Source organism: Eurosta solidaginis, chromosome 1 (genome assembly GCF_040869045.1).
Source record: "Eurosta solidaginis isolate ZX-2024a chromosome 1, ASM4086904v1, whole genome shotgun sequence".
NCBI lineage: Eukaryota > Metazoa > Arthropoda > Insecta > Diptera > Tephritidae > Eurosta > Eurosta solidaginis.
This window is the reverse complement of record NC_090319.1, coordinates 195,970,074-195,989,282: the sequence shown is the minus strand read 5'-3', so window position 1 is coordinate 195,989,282 and position 19,209 is coordinate 195,970,074. Positions and strand designations below refer to the sequence as shown.

At 37.2% G+C, this 19,209-nt stretch overlaps 1 long non-coding RNA gene across 2 annotated transcripts in view; it reads right to left on the bottom strand.

Moving 5' to 3' along the window:
• Positions 1 to 16,333, bottom strand: part of LOC137236972 (uncharacterized) — a 29,010-nt gene extending 12,677 nt beyond the window's left edge. For both annotated transcript variants that reach the window (XR_010948735.1, XR_010948734.1), the window contains exons 1-3: positions 16,044 to 16,333; positions 8,568 to 8,937; positions 8,424 to 8,486 (exon numbers count right to left, since the gene is read on the bottom strand). This is a non-coding gene — a long non-coding RNA (uncharacterized lncRNA). The remainder of the gene's footprint in view (positions 1 to 8,423; positions 8,487 to 8,567; positions 8,938 to 16,043) is intronic.
• Positions 16,334 to 19,209: the final 2,876 nt, after the last annotated feature.

Genomic DNA, 19,209 nt, shown 5'->3' with positions numbered 1-19,209 from the left:
TTCGAAAGCAACAAATTTTACAATTCAAGAACGGTTTTTGGCTTTCGTGAATTGTAACAAAAAAACTGGTCAGAAAATCGCTGATCTAATTTTCCATACTCTAGGTTAACATGAAATCCCATTAAAAGATTGTCGTGCACAAGGGTACGATAACGGCGCCAATATGAAAGGAGCTTTCAACGGAGCATTACGTCACATTCTCAACAAAAACTCGAATGCTGATTACTCGCCTTGTGCAACCCACAGTCTCAATTTATGTGGTGTTGATGCTGCAGAATGTTGTAGGGCTGCAATTACTTTTTCGGAGTTGTACAAAAATGTTTTACTGTCTTCAGCAGCAGTCCACAATAATGGGACATCCTCAAAAAAAAAATGTACCGAGCTCTCTTCATAGTCTTTCAGGCAAAAGGCAAGTTTGACTACGCAAGCATACGGAGGTGTTACCGGCATTCTCAAGTACATCAACAAGTTCGAATGTATCTTGCTGTCCTCAATTTCGTTCAAAATACTGACTACCATTAATGAAAGGATCGTGGACCACATTTCCAAGCTAGAGGCGCCACCACAGATGTTGAGGTCCGACATCTAGATGCCTTATTAGCTGATTTGAAGTTGATCAGGAACCAATGCGAAACAATTTTAAACGAATGCAAAAAAGTTGCTATTCAATTGAACATCTCGCCAAACTTTCCGGACCTTCGAAAGAGAAAACCCAAAAGACGTTCTGAAGATAATTGTAATGAGATGATTACGGTTCATTCACAGTCTGATTTAAAAAAAATACATTCCTGGTGATCGTTGATTCGGTAATCACTGGCATTACTGAACGATTTGCAGCTATGAAAAATTTGAGCGATACGTTTTCCTTTTTGTGGCAATTTGAAGACACGGATGAAATTACAGTTCGGGCGAGCGCAGCAAAATTTGTCGAAAAATACAAGTCGGACATTTCTCAAAGCTTAGAATGCGAAATAATTCACTTAAAACACATTTAATCTTTCATAGATCGTGTTCATCTAAAGAGCGAGTTTTAGGACTTGCCAAGCTTTGTGTTGAATTTGTTTTGGCAAGACAATTAAATTTTTATATTATTATAAACAAGTAAAGGTGTCTAAGTTCGAGTGTAACCGAACATTATATACTCAGCGTGAGTTTCAATTGTACATTTCATTTCAGATAAATTACTTTTGTACGTAACAAGTGGCACCGCCCGTTTAAAAAAATGTCTCCAATAAAACTTGATAAGTGATGTACAATAAAACTTAATAAGTGAAATATCATTGATTCAAAACTATTTTTTGCTAAGTTATAGCTTATTATTCTAATCTACGACCCTTTTAAAAATCTTGGATATAAAAGTGGGCGTGGTCTTTAACCGATCTCGTCCATTTTTCCTAGAAATATTTCCTGTTATAGGGAAAATTTGTGTAACCAATTTTATTACGATCCGTTAATTTTACGATCCGTTATGATTAATAATATTTGTGAAATTGATTTTATAACAAGTGGGCGGTGCGCCGCCCATTTTAAAAATTTTTTATCAATAGTCTCAATATCAGTCCACCTGTCAAATTTCAACATTCTAGGTGTATTATTTACTAAATTATCAGGTTTTCTGTGTTTTCCAAAATTTTATATATATGTATAAAAAGTGGGCTTGGTTATCATCCGATCGCTCATTTTCAATACCAATCTATTCTGTGTCCAAATAAGCTAGTGTACCAAATTTGGTGAAGATATCTGAAGTTATCGGACGGACGGACATGGCCCAATCAAATTTTTTATCGATACTGATTATTTTGATATATGGAAGTCTATATCTATCTCGATTCCTTTATACCTGTACAACCAACCGTTATCCAATCAAAGTTAATATACTCTGTGTGCAAAGCACGCTGAGTATAAACATTTTGCAGCGAAAAAGCAAGAAAAGCCACTCTTTGATATCCGAACCTTCTTATATTGAATAACTAAATTTATAATCATAATTAAATTTATCAGAAATGTAATAAAATGTTACCAAATGACTAGAAAAGATTATTTGAAACAATATGTGGCTGTTAAAAGAGAATTTTATTTCTACGTTACAATAAAATAGTATAAATCAGCGATCGTCACCCCATAAGCGCTTTCGCGCAATTGTTTTTGTAAAACCATCAGACAACCGCACCGCATAGGCAAGCGCACCACACATCCCCGCGCGCATGCGTTCTATCCTCTCGCCTACAACCGAATGTATTCTACTGTGCCCATTAGTAACTAAACTGCTAAAATTTCGTGTAAAATGACCTTTGAAGTAATATTTTTGGGTATATTTTTGGTTCACCTGTACGAAATAAAATGAAGCTTTGTTTGATTTATTTAATAATTGAATTTTAAATTAAATTAAATTTTAATTAACGATTGTAGAAATATTTTTAAAGGCATTAAAGGGAAGAATTCGATACGTTAATTTTGCAAGCTACCAATTCCGACTGGATTTGTGTACATGCCAGCGCCATTTCTTCTCGCTGATTTATTGGTAATGGATTGGCGATTTTTAATAAAACAAAATGAAGAATAGAAATGCACTGACAGAAATTTACGTCGTCTCACTTGAACTTAAAATTTGAAAATGGAATATACATATTAGTGAAAATTTGAATTAAAAAGATAATTTACGACTATCACTCATTTATCTAATAGAATATAATAAATAATAGCTGTGTTTTTTAAACGGTTTTATTTAGCTTGACTATGTGTAGCGAACAGAATTTTGTAATCGAAATTTAAGTAACTTCCCGATAAGCTACAAGCTTGAAACTTGGAATATATTCAGAACCCAACGATAGTCCAATAATAAGAAAAAAACTCCGATAGGTGGCGCATGGATCGAAATAGTTCAAAAAATCGTATTTGAGGTTTCATGTTTGGAACACATAATACATACATGAATAGAAAGCGACCTATGGAAAAAAACCGCCGCTAGGAGGCGAAATGATCGAGATATTAAAAAAATTATAATTTTATGAATTTCCGAAGTTTTTACAGTGTACTTTTACTAGCTCCGTCATCATTTTTCGGATTTCAAAGTAGGTGTGGTCAACTTCCATAAGAAGCTTTTGGTGATCCCCGGTATAAATAGTAAATATCACTAGTCAACAAGAGAAATTACTTTGAAGTCTAACTATTTAATTTCGAATTTTCACAGAGGTCTTTCTATTTATTTTATCATATCTTAGAAATTACTTATCTAAATTCGTTGAGAGAAACACCAGTGGATTCACCACAAAATTTTCTTCAAGTCTTGATAAGAAAATTTTTTTATATGATCGACGGTTGTGGAGTTATTCACATAAAAATGTAAAAAAAATTTTTGTTTTTTGCAAAATCGAACATTTTTTTATTTTTCATAAATTCATAAAAAATCGAAGGTTTTAAAAACTTACCATTTTTTATTTCATTTAAGTTGCCAAGGCGGGTTTTCGTAAGAAAGAAGTATGGTCATATATATTTGTTATCAAATATATACAACTTTTTCCTTGAGGCATTTCTTGCGATGTTCTTAGAATGCTTAAATCATAAAAACAAAAAAATCAAATTATCACTTCCCAGCCTGCACAGGCCATTTCCCATAGCATATGAAGTTTTTTTGAAACCCCCTTTTTTCAAACCCTTTCGCAGGTAGTGGTAAAAAAATTTACAGACTCATTAGATGCCTGCCCTGTATGGTATATTTATTTATTTATTATTTAAAGTCGACGACAAATTATGGTCGACTGCATAATATAAAAGATATATAAATATACAACTCAAAAGATAAAATTTAAGATATATCGAGATTTCAACAATGTTATATTACAAACAAAGAAATATTAATGAACATTACTCTTTAATTTCAGGATATAATAATAATAAGAAATATGAGCAGAAATAAGATCTTATGCCGAAATCTTATACTGGCGGAATGCGTAAGATTCCGCTCAGCATGATTTTGGAATGCAGTGGATTCCAATCTTCCTGTTGGAATGCAACAAGATTCCAATCAGCATGTCATGGGAATCCGGCAGTGTTAACAGTAGGGTAATGAGGATACGCCATCACAAGTCATAAAAAGTAACATGACCTGTGTTGTTGGAATGCACCGGATTCCAATCAGCTCGATGACTGACCCATAAGATTATACTGCCGGAATGCATACGATTCCGGTCAGTGACTCATGAAAAAGCATGTTTTTTACGTTGTTGGAATGCACCAGATTCCAATCAACACAGTACTGTCTTGTTCCTTCTTAATGATACATGTTGATAAATGTTCCCCCATCCTTAAGCGAGATAGTTCCTGTTTTTTATGGAAGGAATAAAATGCCGGCAAATTAAATTAGCTTGTATCTCTTAAATTAGATAGGCAAGTATTGCATTACCTATAGTGGCAAAAGTACATTCAAGACTGATACAGCTATACAAGTCATTGTAGTGCGCGCACCAGATAAGAAGAGGATTATTTTTAGCAAAGTTTCGTCGACAAAGGGGTAAATAGAAAGGAACGTAGTGTCTGGATACTCTAGGGGGAACCGCAAAAAACAAGCGGCTTAGGAGGTCCGCAGAATCAATTTCTCCAATAATGAGCTAATGGTTGAACAATACCCCCAGTAATATTCTCCGATTTTCCAGAGTGGGTAAGTTATTAAGAAGAAGTCTACTTCTGTATGGAGGAAGGTGGAGACTTGAGTCCCAATTAAGGCCGCGCAATGCAAATATCAAAAATTGCTTTTGAACTGACTCAAGACGCTTTATATGCTTCTGAGAAACAGGGGACCAAACGCATGAGCAATACTCGAGTATTGGACGAACCAGCGATGTGTAAAGAACCTTAGTGAGGTACGGATCATCGAACTCTTTAGCCCATCTTTTAACAAATCCAAGTAAACCCAACGCTTTGTTGGCTATAGATGAAATATGCATGTTAAAATTCAATTTAGGATCAAAAAGGACACCTAGATCATTTGAAATAGATATACGCTCCAAAGGCGTACCGTCTATTACATAAGATTTCAATGCTGGCTTCACTCGGTGAAATGTCATATGCTTACATTTAGAGCAATTTAAAGCTAGTAAATTTGTTGTGCACCAACATTGGAACGAGTCGAAGTCGGCCTGAAGAAGACCCAAGGAACTCAAATCGGTAGGACAGTAAGTGTAGCAAAGTTTTACATCATCCGCATACATTATAGTATGGGAATATAATATTGTCTGTGGCAAGTCATTAATGAAAAGGGCAAAGAACAAAGGGCCTAGATGACTTCCCTGGGGTACGCCGGAGGAAACTCCGAACGATTCCGACAGATTGCACTTGAACAGGTCTTTTTGGGTACGGTTAGAAAGATAGCTTTCAGCCACAGTAATAGGTGAAACGAAAAGCCCAGTAAATCAAGCTTATGAATAAGCAACTCATGGTTCACGGTATCAAATGCTTTGCTGAAGTCCGTGTAGATGACCTCCGTTGGTTTGTTCGCTAAAAATCCTTCCATAACTATAGAGGTGAATACAAGCAAATTTGTAGTGGTTGACCTTTGACGAATAAAACCGTGTTGTCATGGAGACAAAAGACTAGAACACAGATATTGGAGTTGACTGGTAACAATCTGTTCAAAGACTTTAGGAATGACTGAAAGTTTAGCAATACCCCTGTAGTTTTTTACCTACTACCTTTTTTATGCAGGGGTATAATAAAAGACTGTTTCCAAAGTGTCGGGAATGACGCAGATCCCAGAGATAGCTCAAATAATTTTAAAATAGGCTCATACATATTTTCGGCGCAGTACCTAAGCACGCAACTAGGAACACCGTCCGGCCCCGGAGAAAAGGTGGGCTTCAAAGATTGAAGACTCTGAAGAACAATATTACCATCAATAGCAGGATTCCTAATGTAATTCGAGCTATCTAAGCGATAGGGATATTGACCGGAATGAAAACCACTGGATGAATACGTGGACTTAAAGATCTCAGAAAATAGTTCAGCAACGTCGTCATCAGTGCAAGCTGTTTTACCTCCAAAGGTTAATGAGGAAGGATATCCAGAAGTTTTCCGCTTTGAATTTACGAAACTGTAAAACTTTTTTGGATTTCTAAAAAATTGGGCTTTACAACAACTCAAGTATAAAAAAGCTGATTAAGACGGTGAAATTTAGAACGAGCTATTAGATATCTAGAGAGGTCTGCAGATGCTCCAGATTTCTTGAATCTCTTATAAAGCCTAGATTTAATGTTATTAAGTCTGATAAGTTGCCTTGAAAACCAAGGGGGCTTATTCGAACATAAGGTATAGCGAGTAGGATTGTGACAAACTTAACGAAAAAAAAGTAAGGAAGGCTAAGTTCGGGTGTAACCGAACATTACATACTCAGTTGAGAGCTATGGATACAAAATAAGGGAAAATCACAATGTAGGAAAATGAAACTAGGGTAACCCTAGAATGTGTTTGTATGAGTATTTTAGGATTGAGTGGGCCATAGTTCTATAAATGGACGCGATTTAGGGATAGCGCCATAAAGGTGGACCAGGGCTGACTCTAGAATTTGTTTGTACGATGTGGGTATCAAATGAAAGGTGTTAATGAGTATTTTAAAAGGGAGTGGGCCTTAGTTCTATAGGTGGACGCCTTTTCGAGATATCGCCATAAAGGTGGACCAGGGGTGACTCTAGAATTTGTTTGTACGATATGGGTATCAAATGAAAGGTGTTAATGAGTATTTTAAAAGGCCGTAGGCCTTAGCTCTATAGGTGGACGCCTTTTGGAGATATCGCCATAAAGGTGGACCAGGAGTGACTCTGGAATTTGCTTGTACGATATGGGTATCAAATGAAAGGTGCTAAAGCGTTTTTTAACAGGGCGTGGGCCTTAGTTCTATAGGTGGACACCTTTTCGAGATATCGTCATAAAGGTGGACCAGGGGTGACTCTAGAATTTGTTTGTACGATATGAGTATCAAATGAAAGGTGTTAATGAGGTTTTTAAAAGGGCGTGGGCCTCAGTTCTATAGGTGGACGCCTTTTCGAGCTATCGCCATAAAGGTGGACCAGGGGTGACTCTAGAATTTGTTTGTACGATATGGGTATTTTAAAAGGGAGTGGGCCTTAGTTCTATAGGTGGACGCCTTCTCGGGATATCGTTATAAAGGTGGACCAGGCTTGACTCTAGAATGCGTTTGTACAATATGGGTATCAAACGAAAGGTGTTAATGAGTATTTTAAAAGGGAGTGGGCCTTAGTTCTATGCGGGGACGCCTTTTCGAGATATCGCCATAAAGGTGGACTAGGGGTGACTCTAGCATTTGTGTGTGCGATATGGGTATCAAATGAAATGTGTTAATGAGTATTTTAAAAGGGAGTGGGCCTTAGTTCTACAGGTGGACGCCTTTTCGGGATATCGTTATAAAGGTGGAGCAGGGTTGACTATAGAATGCGTTTGTACAATATGGGTATCAAATGAAAGGTGTTAATGATTATTTTAAAAGGGAGTGGGCCTTAGTTCTATAGGTGGACGCCTTTTCGAGATATCGCCATAAAGGTGGACCAGGGGTGACTCTAGAATTCGTTTGTACGATATGGGTATCAAATGAAAGGTGTTAATGAGTATTTTAAAAGGGCGTGGGCCTTAGTTCTATAGGTGGACGCCTTTTGGAGATATCTCCATAAAGGTGGACCAGGGGTGACTCTGGAATTTGTTTGTACGATATGGTTATCAAATGAAAGGTGTTATTGAGTATTTTAAAAGGGAGTGGGCCTTAGTTCTATAGGTGGACGCCTTTTCGAGATATCGCCATAGAGGTGGACCAGGGTTGACTATAGATTGCGTTTGTACAATATGGGTATCAAATGAAAGGTGTTAATGAGTATTTTAAAAGGGAGTGGGCCTTAGTTCTATAGGCGGATGCCTTTTCGAGATATCGCCATAAAGGTGGACCAGGGTTGACTATAGAATACGTTTGTACAATATGGGTATCAAATGAAAGGTGCTAATGAGTATTTTAAAAGGGAATGAGCCTTAGTTCTATAGGTGGACGCCTTTTCGAGATATCGCCATAAAGGTTGACCAGGGTTGACTATAGAATGCGTTTTTACAATATGGGTATCAAATGAAAGGTGTTAATGAGTATTTTAAAAGGGAGTGGCCTTAGTTCTATAGGTGGACGCCTTTTCGAGATATCGCCATAAAGGTGGACTAGGGGTGACTCTAGAATGCGTTTGTACAATAAGTGTTTAGGCCGACAGCCCAAACTCCAAACATAAAAGGTCGCCCTCGCATTTTTCTTATATTAGTTAACAGTGCCAGTCAAACTATTTATGTTAACCATAGAAATGAACATCGCTGGAATAAATAAACAGTTTGACTGGCAAGCGGTATTGACCTGTTTTGTTCTTTTACTTCACTTGTTTTCTTACATCAAGCAGAAAGGACATATCCCGCCGAAGTTCCAGATTCACCAACCAAATTGTACAGGTAACCTAAAAAAATATATATTAATTTTTGTGCACAATCTTTATTGCAAAAACAGATATTTATATTTAAATTAAAAATTCTAATACCACTTTTTTCCTCTTCTGCACTATATCTTGACCGGCACCATCCCTGAGCTGTGGCCCGTCCAAGACGTTGGTCCATTCAATCCGTTTTTTCATCACAGCGACCATTTTGGCATCAACAGCAAGTGTTTAAATATTATTAAAGCGATTATTTTGCGAACCAACCACAGGAGTTCAAATACTGTTGTACTTGCGACCAATTTTGAGGGTATAGTGCTTGATATTCCAGAAGCAGTATTTTATTTGTGAGGAATTTAAAGCGACCATTGGCAGCAACAACAACACAGAAATTTGGCCAGCAAAATTTATAAATTATTGAGTTTGCGAACAATAACACCAACAACTTCATAGCGATTTCATCAGTTTGAAACATCTACAAATAAAAGGTACGTGGTTATTTTCAGTGAGCACATTATAATAAAATTAGTGAAAGTGAAAGTGCGCGCGTGATTTGTGAAACAAAATTTAAATTTAAATTTGTACAAATAGCCCTTTGGACCATCAGATATTACTTGTCACCAACGATAAGAATATTTGACACGGTTTAAGGGTATTCAGTGTCGAACCAACGCACACACATATTTGTACAAAACAGTGTTTATGGATTAAATACAAGAAATGTTGCGAGCAAATTTGAGATATTTTAATTCCATTTACATTTAATGTAACTTGCACTTTTCTATTATTAATTGCTCACAACAACAACACTACACTGTGTAGTTAACCTCACTTTCGGTTTTGGTTGATCACAGCTGAATTATAGAAAATTTGTTTCACAAAAATCACTTAGCAATTAAATTCACTTTTAAAACAAACAAAATTTAATCTGAGCGTCATTTTAGTGGACGGAACATTTTTCCTATAACTTCTGCTTAGTTTTTCACTTGGGTTTGCTTTAAATAATACTGTGCTACATATGGGGTATTCCATCCCAATTCGACCAATTTTGAATTCGACCCCTTTAGAATTGGCTGAAAGTTTTTCTTCTTTTTCTAGCTTACGAAAGACGTTTTTCAGAAGTTTTCAAATTTTTTCACCCAACTCAAAAAAAGTTATGAATTAAAAAAAAAAAAACCGTTTTTGTTTTCAAAATGCTATAACTTTTTCAACAATTGACCGTTTGGGATCTTGTTTTTTTATTAAATTTGTTTTTAAATGTACTTTTTGGAAAAAATTCAAAAAAATTTTTAAAGTTTTTTTTTTTGTAATTTTTCAGTTTTTCGAGATTTTTCGAATTTTGCCCATTTTTTTTTTTTCATAAAAAACTTCAATCAATTCTGCAAACATCCCCACTAATCCCGGAGTGGGCCGAGAATTATTTTTTTTTATTTAATTGAAAAAAAAAACTTAAAAATTTTTTTTGTATTTTTTCCGAAAAGTAAATTTAAAAACATATTAAAAAAAATGATCCCAAACGGTAAATTTTTGAAAACACCGTTTTCCAACTCAAAATAAGTTTTAAATATTTTGAAAAAAACGCTATAACTTTTTCAAAAATTGACCGTTTGGGATAATTTTTTTTTTAAATGTACTTTTTGGAAAAAATACAAAAACAAATTTTAAAGTTTTTTTTTCAATTAAATAAAAAAAATTCTCGGCCAACTCCGGGATTAGTTGGGATGATTGCAGAATTGATTGAAGTTTTTGGTGAGAAAAAATGGCGATATTCGAAAAATCTCGAAAAACTGAAAAATTAAAAAAAAAATTTAAAAATTTTTTGAATTTTTTCCGAAAAGTACATTTAACAACAAATATACGATAAATATACAACGATATATTATCTCATCTAAAAACCCAAGGTGAAGCCAAAGAAATCGTTAAGAAATGCGAATTGACGAATGATGGTTTTGATATACATAGCTTGGAAAAATTTGTGCGACAGGTATGAAAATAAGAGAATATTAGTCAACACCCAATTAAAGATTCTTTTCAACCTTCAATCAGTCGAATCTGAATGCGGTAATTCAATCAAAAGATTACAAAGGGACATAAATAATTGCATATCCTCGTTAGTAAGTCATCATATTGACATATATAATTGGGATCCAATTATTAAATATTTATATTCAACTTAGCTTCCTGATGTGACCCTTTCGCTATGGGAACAGTCCGTAGAAAACAAGACAGAAACTTCCAAGTGGGCGGATATGGACCGATTTCTGACAAATCGTTTTCAAACATTAGAATCAGTCTCAGGTTTAAGAGGTATAAAGAGTACAAAACCTCAAAAGGTACAAAACTCAAAACAGGCCTCTGAACATCCCCCAAAGAAACTTGGCGCTTTCCAAGCAAGTGTAGCTAAAGGCACTTGTAAAATGTGCCAAAGCAATGATCGCAAAATTTATGCGTGTTCAAAGTTCAAAAATTTGAACACGAATGAAAGACTTGCTTTCATAAAAAGAAATCACTTCTGACTAAACTGTCTGTCATCAGGGCATTCAGTGTCAAAATGTACAAGTGCGCACAATTGCAGCAACTGTCATTTAAGACATAATACCCTTCTGAATTTACAGACAAATAAGGCAAAACCTGCACATGTAAATAATTCTGCAGATTTATCGGATGAGCAACCGTGCACTTCAAAGCAAGCTCAATCTCAAAATGAATCTGCAAAACAAAAAAAGCAGAAAGATAAAAGTACAGTAAAATCTAATTTTATTAATACCAGTAAAGGTGTTTTACTAGGCACAGCTCGCGTCACCATTCATTATAATGGTACAGATTTTTCGGCCAGAGCTATCATAGATTCGGGATCTGAATGCTCTTTTATCACTGAAAGACTCAGACGAAGAATCAACCTGCCAACTCGAAAGATGCATGCTCAAGTTTCGGGCATCAATAATTCAGTTTCTGCGCAGGTAAAAGAGGCATGCGCCATTCAGTTGCAGTCCCCAGTTGACCCACTAATTTATATTGACGCTTTAGTTCTAGTTCTACCACATTTGACAGGTAATTTGACAACAGTTGTTTTCAATGCTTCTTCATGCTCTTCGAATGGTGTCAGTCTGAACGATGTTCTTCTTCCTGGTCATGTGCTTCATCCTGATCTACCGACATTAATTCTTCGCTGGCGACTTTTCAGATACGTCTTCAATAGCGATATTGAGAAGCTGTATAGGCAAATCCTAGTAGATGATAATCATACAAGATACCAAAGAATAGTTTTCCGCTCAAGTTCAGATGATCAAATCAGTCTGTATGAGCTCAAAACGGTGAAATTTGGTATCAATTGTGCTCCTTATCTATCAATAAGGACTTTACTTAAACTGGCTGATGATTCCGAAAAATCTCATCATATCGGCTCAAATATCCTACGAAAAAATATGTATGTCGACGACTTTCTTTCGGGAGGGCATACTATTGCATTTGCGATCAGAGAAAGAGTTGAAATTTCCGGGGTTTTAAGTTCAGCTGGTTTTCCATTACGAAAATGGACTTCAAATTCCAGTTAAATATTACAGGGTATTCCAAAAGCTCATCTACTGAGCGAAGATTTCTTAGAATTTGAATATTCAAGTAGTGCAAAGGCGCTCGGTATTAGGTGGAATTATCATTCCGATCAGTTTTACTTCATAGCAAAACCTATAGAAGAAAATACCGAGCCCAAAAAAGAGCGATACTATCTACTATCGCAAAACTCTTTGACCCATTAGGGTGGCTAGCTCCAACAATTATCGTGGCAAAAAGGATTATGCAAAATATCAGGTTAGAGGGTACTGGCTGGGATGAAAGCGTTTCACCTTCAACATTAGACAGGTGGAGAAATTTTACGAATACGTACAAGGAGATCGACAAAATACGAATACCGTGATGGGTAGCCTTTTCTCCAACAGAAAAGGTCGAAATCCACTGATTCTGCGATGCCTTCGAGAAAGCGTATGGTCCAGCCATTTATTTGAGAGTGGAAACCAACGACGGCATACTTGTGAAACTGCTTTTGGCAAAAACAAGAGTAGCTCCAGCCAAAACCATCTCACTTCTTCGACTGGAACTTTGCGGAGCTGTATTATTAGCTGAAATAACCGAATCTATCTGCGCTAACCTTGATTTAGGTCAACAAAACATTCATCTTTGGACAGATTCGACAACCGTGCTAGTTTGGATACGTAAACCTCCGTGCTCATGGTCAACTTTTGTTGAGCATCGAATTACAAAAATCATCAACAAAGTTGGAAGTTCATTATGGTATCACGTGGATTCAGGTAAAAACCCAGCAGATTTAGCCAGTAGAGGAATACTAGCCGAGGATTTAGTCAACAATTCTCTGTGGTGGCAGGGTCCTTCTTGGCTTTAAGAAGAGAAGTAAAAGTGGCCAACCCAAGATTTAGATTTTACCACGAATATTGAAGAAAAACGCGTGCAAGTACACGCAACCGAAATTTCAAGCAATATTAATGATATTCTCGATAGGTTTTCAAATCTTCCTAGGGCTTTAAGAGTTATATCATATATACTAAGGCTTTTTCATAGAACGCATTCCAAAATTCAAGATTGTAGTCAACCTGAATCTTATTTAATTTCCTCAGATGAAATTAAAGCTACAACAACCCGTTTAATAAAACTAGCTCAGAAGCAATATTACGGATCAGAAATTTCAAGCTTGCAATCCAAAACACCAATTGGACCTAAAAGCGAAATACTTTCGCTCACTCCATATCTTGATTAAGACGAAGTAGTGAAAACGGGTGGACGACATGGTGCATCCAAAGATACTACCGAATCTGAACGCCTCCCATAATACTTCCGTACAATTGTAGGTTTACACGTCTGTATGTTCAGTTTGTCCACGAAATGTCAATTTTTATAGCTCATGCTATTCATGACTAGCACTGTTAAATAATTTGTCAAAATTGTTGTGCTAGGAACAAATCTTCAAATAAATACATACATACAATACAAATGTCTCTCCATGGTGAAAACCAATTAATGCTGCGCGTCATTAGAACTGAATACTGGATACCAAAAGTTAAAACCATGACACGATCCGTAATTCATAATTGTAAGATCTGCACGGTTTTCAAGAAACGATCTCAAAGTCAGCTCATGGGAATTCTACCTCAAGAACGCACCACATTTTCGCGTGCATTTACCAATACTGGGGTAGATTTCGCAGGGCCTTTCGACATTAAGAGTTACAGTGGGCGCGGGTGTCGTACCTCAAAGGGTTAACTTTGCCCATTCGTTTGCTTTTCTACTAAGCCCATACATTTAGAAGCCACTAGCGATTTGAGCTCTTTCTCATTTCTAGCCGCGCTTTAAAGATTCGTAGCTAGACGGGGATGTCAAAGAACAATTTATTCGGACAATGGAACAAACTTTGTCGGTGCATCACCCGCATTAAAAGCGGAATTTAAGGAATTTCTTGCCGATGCAAGAAATCAAACCCTGTCCAAATATTCCTATCAGGCATTAAATTGGCATTTCATACCAGCAGGAGCTCCACACATGGGGGGACTATGGGAAGCGGGAGTGAAAAGATTTAAAAGCCACTTCCCGCCCTCTTAGCCCCGCTCCAAATGAACCATCTGACCTTGAACCTCTAACACCAGGGCACTTTCTGATTGGAGAACATCTATTAGCACAAGCGCAAATCAGCGTTGATGAAAATGCTGCCTCAATAGTCAATCGCTGATAGAAACTCAAGGCATTACATCAAAACTTCTGCAGAAGATGGAAATCACGATATCTTTCGGAACTACAGAAACGGATAAAATGGAAGCACTCTAAATCAAATATGCAAGTCGGAAATATGGTGGTTATACGGGAAGAAAATTTTCCTCCCAACGAATGGGGATTGGGGCGTGTGATAAGGTTACACCCTGGTTCAGACAACCGGGGGCAAGTAACAAGACCATTTGTCAAACTAATATTACTACCACCATATACCGCGAAAACCGAAAACATGACAGACCCTAATCTTGATCAGTAACGATACAATTGGAGCTACAAAACCTCTACACAACATTAAAAACATCTCGTAACCAAAACGAAGCAACTTCAACAAACTCATTGTGGAAACAAAGATTTCTTTTTATACATGCTTGCACACATGTGAGGTGTGATTTTCATTTACAAAAGCAACAATATTTTGCTACAATTGATGAACAGATTTTACTATTAAATTTTAAATTTTTTTAATGCGTTTTTACACACTCACTACCAAGTGAGGTTATCACTGGGTAGTCGCCACCGAAAACATGTGCACGGACATGTGACTATGTGACATAATGACTATGTGCATTGGACTGAATGGAATCATGAAGGAAAAAAATTCGTGGGTTCGCAAACCATATATTCAATCATGAAATTTCCCTTAAACAAATATTGCCTTTGTTCTTTTTGCCTAATGCATTATATATAAAGGCAGCGTTACTTAAATTAAACAAAACCACTACCAATTCCATTGCATACACCCGTTTTTATCAAAATAAAAATAAAAACAAAAATAAAATAAGTAAAAAACAAAAATCACGGAAATAAAAATTTTTCAAATAAGTACACCCTAAAATAATTCACGGCACATAGCACAATTCCTTTTTTACTTTTCGAGTAAAAACTTTAAATACTAAACAAAAACAACAACAAAACAATTTCTTACAAAAAAAAACAGAGGATAAATTTCGGATTGCTCGGTTCACCCTAATGCAACATATTGCAATTTAGCTTTTGTTTTTCGAAGCAAAAACCAACACAAAAAAAAAACACTTAAAAAAAAATTTTATTTTTTTCACAATAAAAAAATGACTGCACACTAGGCCGGGTCGATTTGTGGGGAGACAAAAAAATCGCCCATTGCTCTGTGAAAATCATATTCTAGGGATCAAAATAAGAAACTTTGTCGAAGGAACCATACCTCTAAAACGAATTCTGATGCCCGCCCCCCCCCCCCCCCCCCCTTTGGGTCGTAGGGGCAAATTTTGAAAAATCCCACTTTGTAATGCCTATGTTTTTTCGTTTTGGAGTTTATTTTTCTCTTTAGAAATTTATTTAGTCCGAACATATGTAAATGAAAAAATGAATTTAAATTAGTAATAGAAAAGAAATTTAAAAAAATTATTAGAAATTAGCGTTTTTACAACCCCCTTTTAAAACCAAGGCATCACTGTGAAGCATTCCATGTCGTAAACATAGTTGTGTGGGTTTTTTATTCAACCGTTTTAAGAAATGAAGGTATCACTGTGAAACAATTGCAGATCGTAAAATTGATTGTGTTGTTTTTTTTAAGCCACCACAAGACACAGCAAGTAGAATTGAAATTGCCCCTACCCAAAAGTTCGACCCAAAGGGGGGGGGGGCATCAGAATTCGTTTTAGAGGTATGGTTCCTTCGGCAAAGTTTCTTATTTTGATCCCTAGAATACGATTTTCACAGAGCAATGAGCGTTTTTTAAATTGACCCGCCCTACTGCACACCCTACTCTAATGTACGGTCGCATGATTTTATTGCGAATCGTAGTAACAACAAAACACAATTACTCACTTTTCACATAACTTGTTGCTTTGCTTTGGTGGAGGATTTTTGCATGACCTTTCATAGGTCGTTATTATCACACTTTTTTCTTTCCTCTCTTTGTTATTTGCAATATGTATATACATATATGTACATATGTATATTTTGTTTCACTAAAACACTGCACAAACACGAAATAAACGCTAAAGTGTCGCGATTAACATTTTTCGCCCACACACGTACTATTTTTATTGCAATTACCATTATATTGCAATCACAAAACAAAAAAATCACTAGCGAACACATTTGTTTCATTTCGTTTTTTCATTAATTACTTACTGAAGTTAGTGAAACATGCAATATATCGATTTTGCAAACAATCGATACACTAGTACGGTAGCATAAGGGTGTTGACACATCATCAATTATCCGTAAGGCTACATGCTTCACATATGGAAAAGCATGACGTAGACATTTACATTTTTTGAGAAACGAGTTACTAATCAAAAATAAATGCTATAAATGCTTGGAAATATATAAATTAGACATTGCTTGAGAAAGTCTTTCCTCTTAATGTTTGGGTTGGAGTTCTTTCTGTCTTGGGGTCCGAGGGTATCATTTGCAAAACAAATGAATATGAATTATATTACAATACAATACATCTATCGTGTATTCATGTATCGCATGCATTACCGTGCTTCCACCAGCAACCCCTTATCAGGTGAAGTTCACATTTACTTTACCAGAATTGCTCGCCAACAGAAACATGCTCGCTGCGTCGACAAAATTAGAACAAATTATTTTCCTTTTCAGAAAAATAACGCGATTCACTGCAATTCGTAAAACAGCTGAGGCAAAGGGGTTCTCTTTGGCCTGTCGATTGTGCGAAAAGAAGCACCCACTCAGTGTGTGTCCTGTCTTCCGCGATAGCGCACCGGAAAAAAGGTGGTATTTTGTAATAAGAAAAAATTATGCACCAACTGTCTGTCCCCTCTGCATAGTCCAGCACACTGCACACAAGAGTGACGGTGAAATAAGTGCAAGGACGACCACGACACCATGCTGCATATCGAGGAAGCTCAGGATACGACGCGACGGCAACGAAAAACGTGGCATCGCAGGCCACTGAGAACCACCGTAGAGGATAGCGACACCCTCTCATTAAACGCGTCCGAGGTCGAAACGGAGTCCTCTGGAGCGGAAAAGTCTGCTCTCCGCCCAGGTGTAGCTAGGAATCGTTTGCATTCCACCCGCCCTCTACGAGCGGATTGGAAATGAAAACTTTCTAACCGCGCCGTTTTCGACCTCTAATCAGGCACGAGGTGATCGCTAGCGGATTGGAAATGAAAACTTTGCAACCGCAGAGGAGCAGCCAGAATAGGAAGAAAAATCGACGTATGCAGCATGCACATCACAATCGTAAAAAATGGAGAGTGGACTCATCCGCATTCCACCTCCATCCAACTAGTAGTTTCCGGGCTGGAGCGGTTGTCAACCTACGCGCACCGCCGCCGTTGATCCAGTGCCTCACGTCGGTTGCACCCACCGCCGTCGTTAAGGTCGAGTCGGGTGGACGTTTGTACTTGGTCCGAGCTCTTCTCGACCCATGCGCTGCGACATCCATCATCGCAGAGGATCTCGTCCGCCAACTCCGCCTCGAGGTGACGGTTGTGGGCGATCGGCGTGGGTGCTTCATCAGGCTGCGGGGAAAGTATGGGCAGACGGCAGCCGTCACCACCTATGCTGTGGCGTTGTCACATTTCCAGAGGCAAACTCCTCTGACAAGCCTTGACGCCACGGCAGTCACACCATACGCAAACATCAGGCTCACAGACCCGCGGTTCTACATCGCCGCCCCAGTCCGATTGGTACTCGGTACCGACGTGGTCCCAAAGGTTCTGCTGGGCGCCATACCGGCCGGAACTTTGGGACCCCTGTTGGCATAGAATACCATCTTTGGCTGGGTGTTGTCTGACGCCTGCTAAATTGTTTTTTTTTTTAAGGTGGACCAGGGGTGACTATAATGTGTTTGTAAGATATGGGTATCAAATTAAAGGTATTAATGAGGGTTTTAAAAGGGAGTGGTGGTAGTTGTATATGTGAAGGCATTTTCGAGATATCGAACAAAATGTGGACCAGGGTGACCCAGACCATCATCTGTCGGGGATATTTATATATGTAATACCACGAACAGTATTCCTGCCAAGATTCCAAGGGCTTTTGATTTCGCCCTGCAGAACTTTTTCAGTTTCTTCTACTTAATATAGTAGGTGTCACACGCATTTTACAAAGTTTTTTCCCAAAGTTATATTTTGCGTCATTAAACCAATCCAATTACCATGTTTCATCCCTTTTTTCTTATTTGGAATAGAATTATGGCATTTTTTTCATTTTTCGTAATTTTCGATATCGAAAAAGTGGGCGTGGTCATAGTCGGATTTCGGCCATTTTTTATACCAATAGAAAGTGAGTTCAGATAAGTACGTGACCTGAGTTTAGTAAAGATATATCGATCTTTGCTCAAGTTAACGTGTTATAGGCCGAGCGGAAGGGCAGACCGTCGACTGTGTATAAAAATTGGGCGTGGCTTACACCGATTTCGGCCTTTTTCACAGAAAACAGTTATTGTCCTAGAATCTAAGACCCTACCAAATTTCATAAGGATTGGTAAATTTTTGTTCGACTTATGGCATTAAAATTATCCTAGACAAATTAAATGAAAAAGGGCGGAGCCAGGCCCTGTTGAAATTTTCTTTTATTTTTGTATTTCGTTGCACAATATCATTACTGGAGTTGAATGTTGACATAATTTACTTATATACTGTAAAGATATTAACTCTTTTTTTTTAAATTTGACTTTAAAAAAAATTTTTTTTAAAAGTGGTCGTGGTCGTTCTCCGATTTTGCAAATTTTTATTAAGCATACATACAGTAATAGGAGTAACGTTCCTGCCAAATTTCATCATGATATCTTCAACGACTGCCAAATTACTGATTGCAAAACCTCTAAATTACCTTCTTTTAAAAGTGGGCGGTGCCATGCCCATTGTCCAAAATTTTATTAATTTTCTATTCTGCGTCATAAGTTCAACTCACCTACCAAGCTTCATCGCTTTATCCGTCTTTGGTAATGAATTATCGCACTTTTTCGAATTTTCGAAAAAGTGGGCGTGGTTATAGTCCGACATCGTTCATT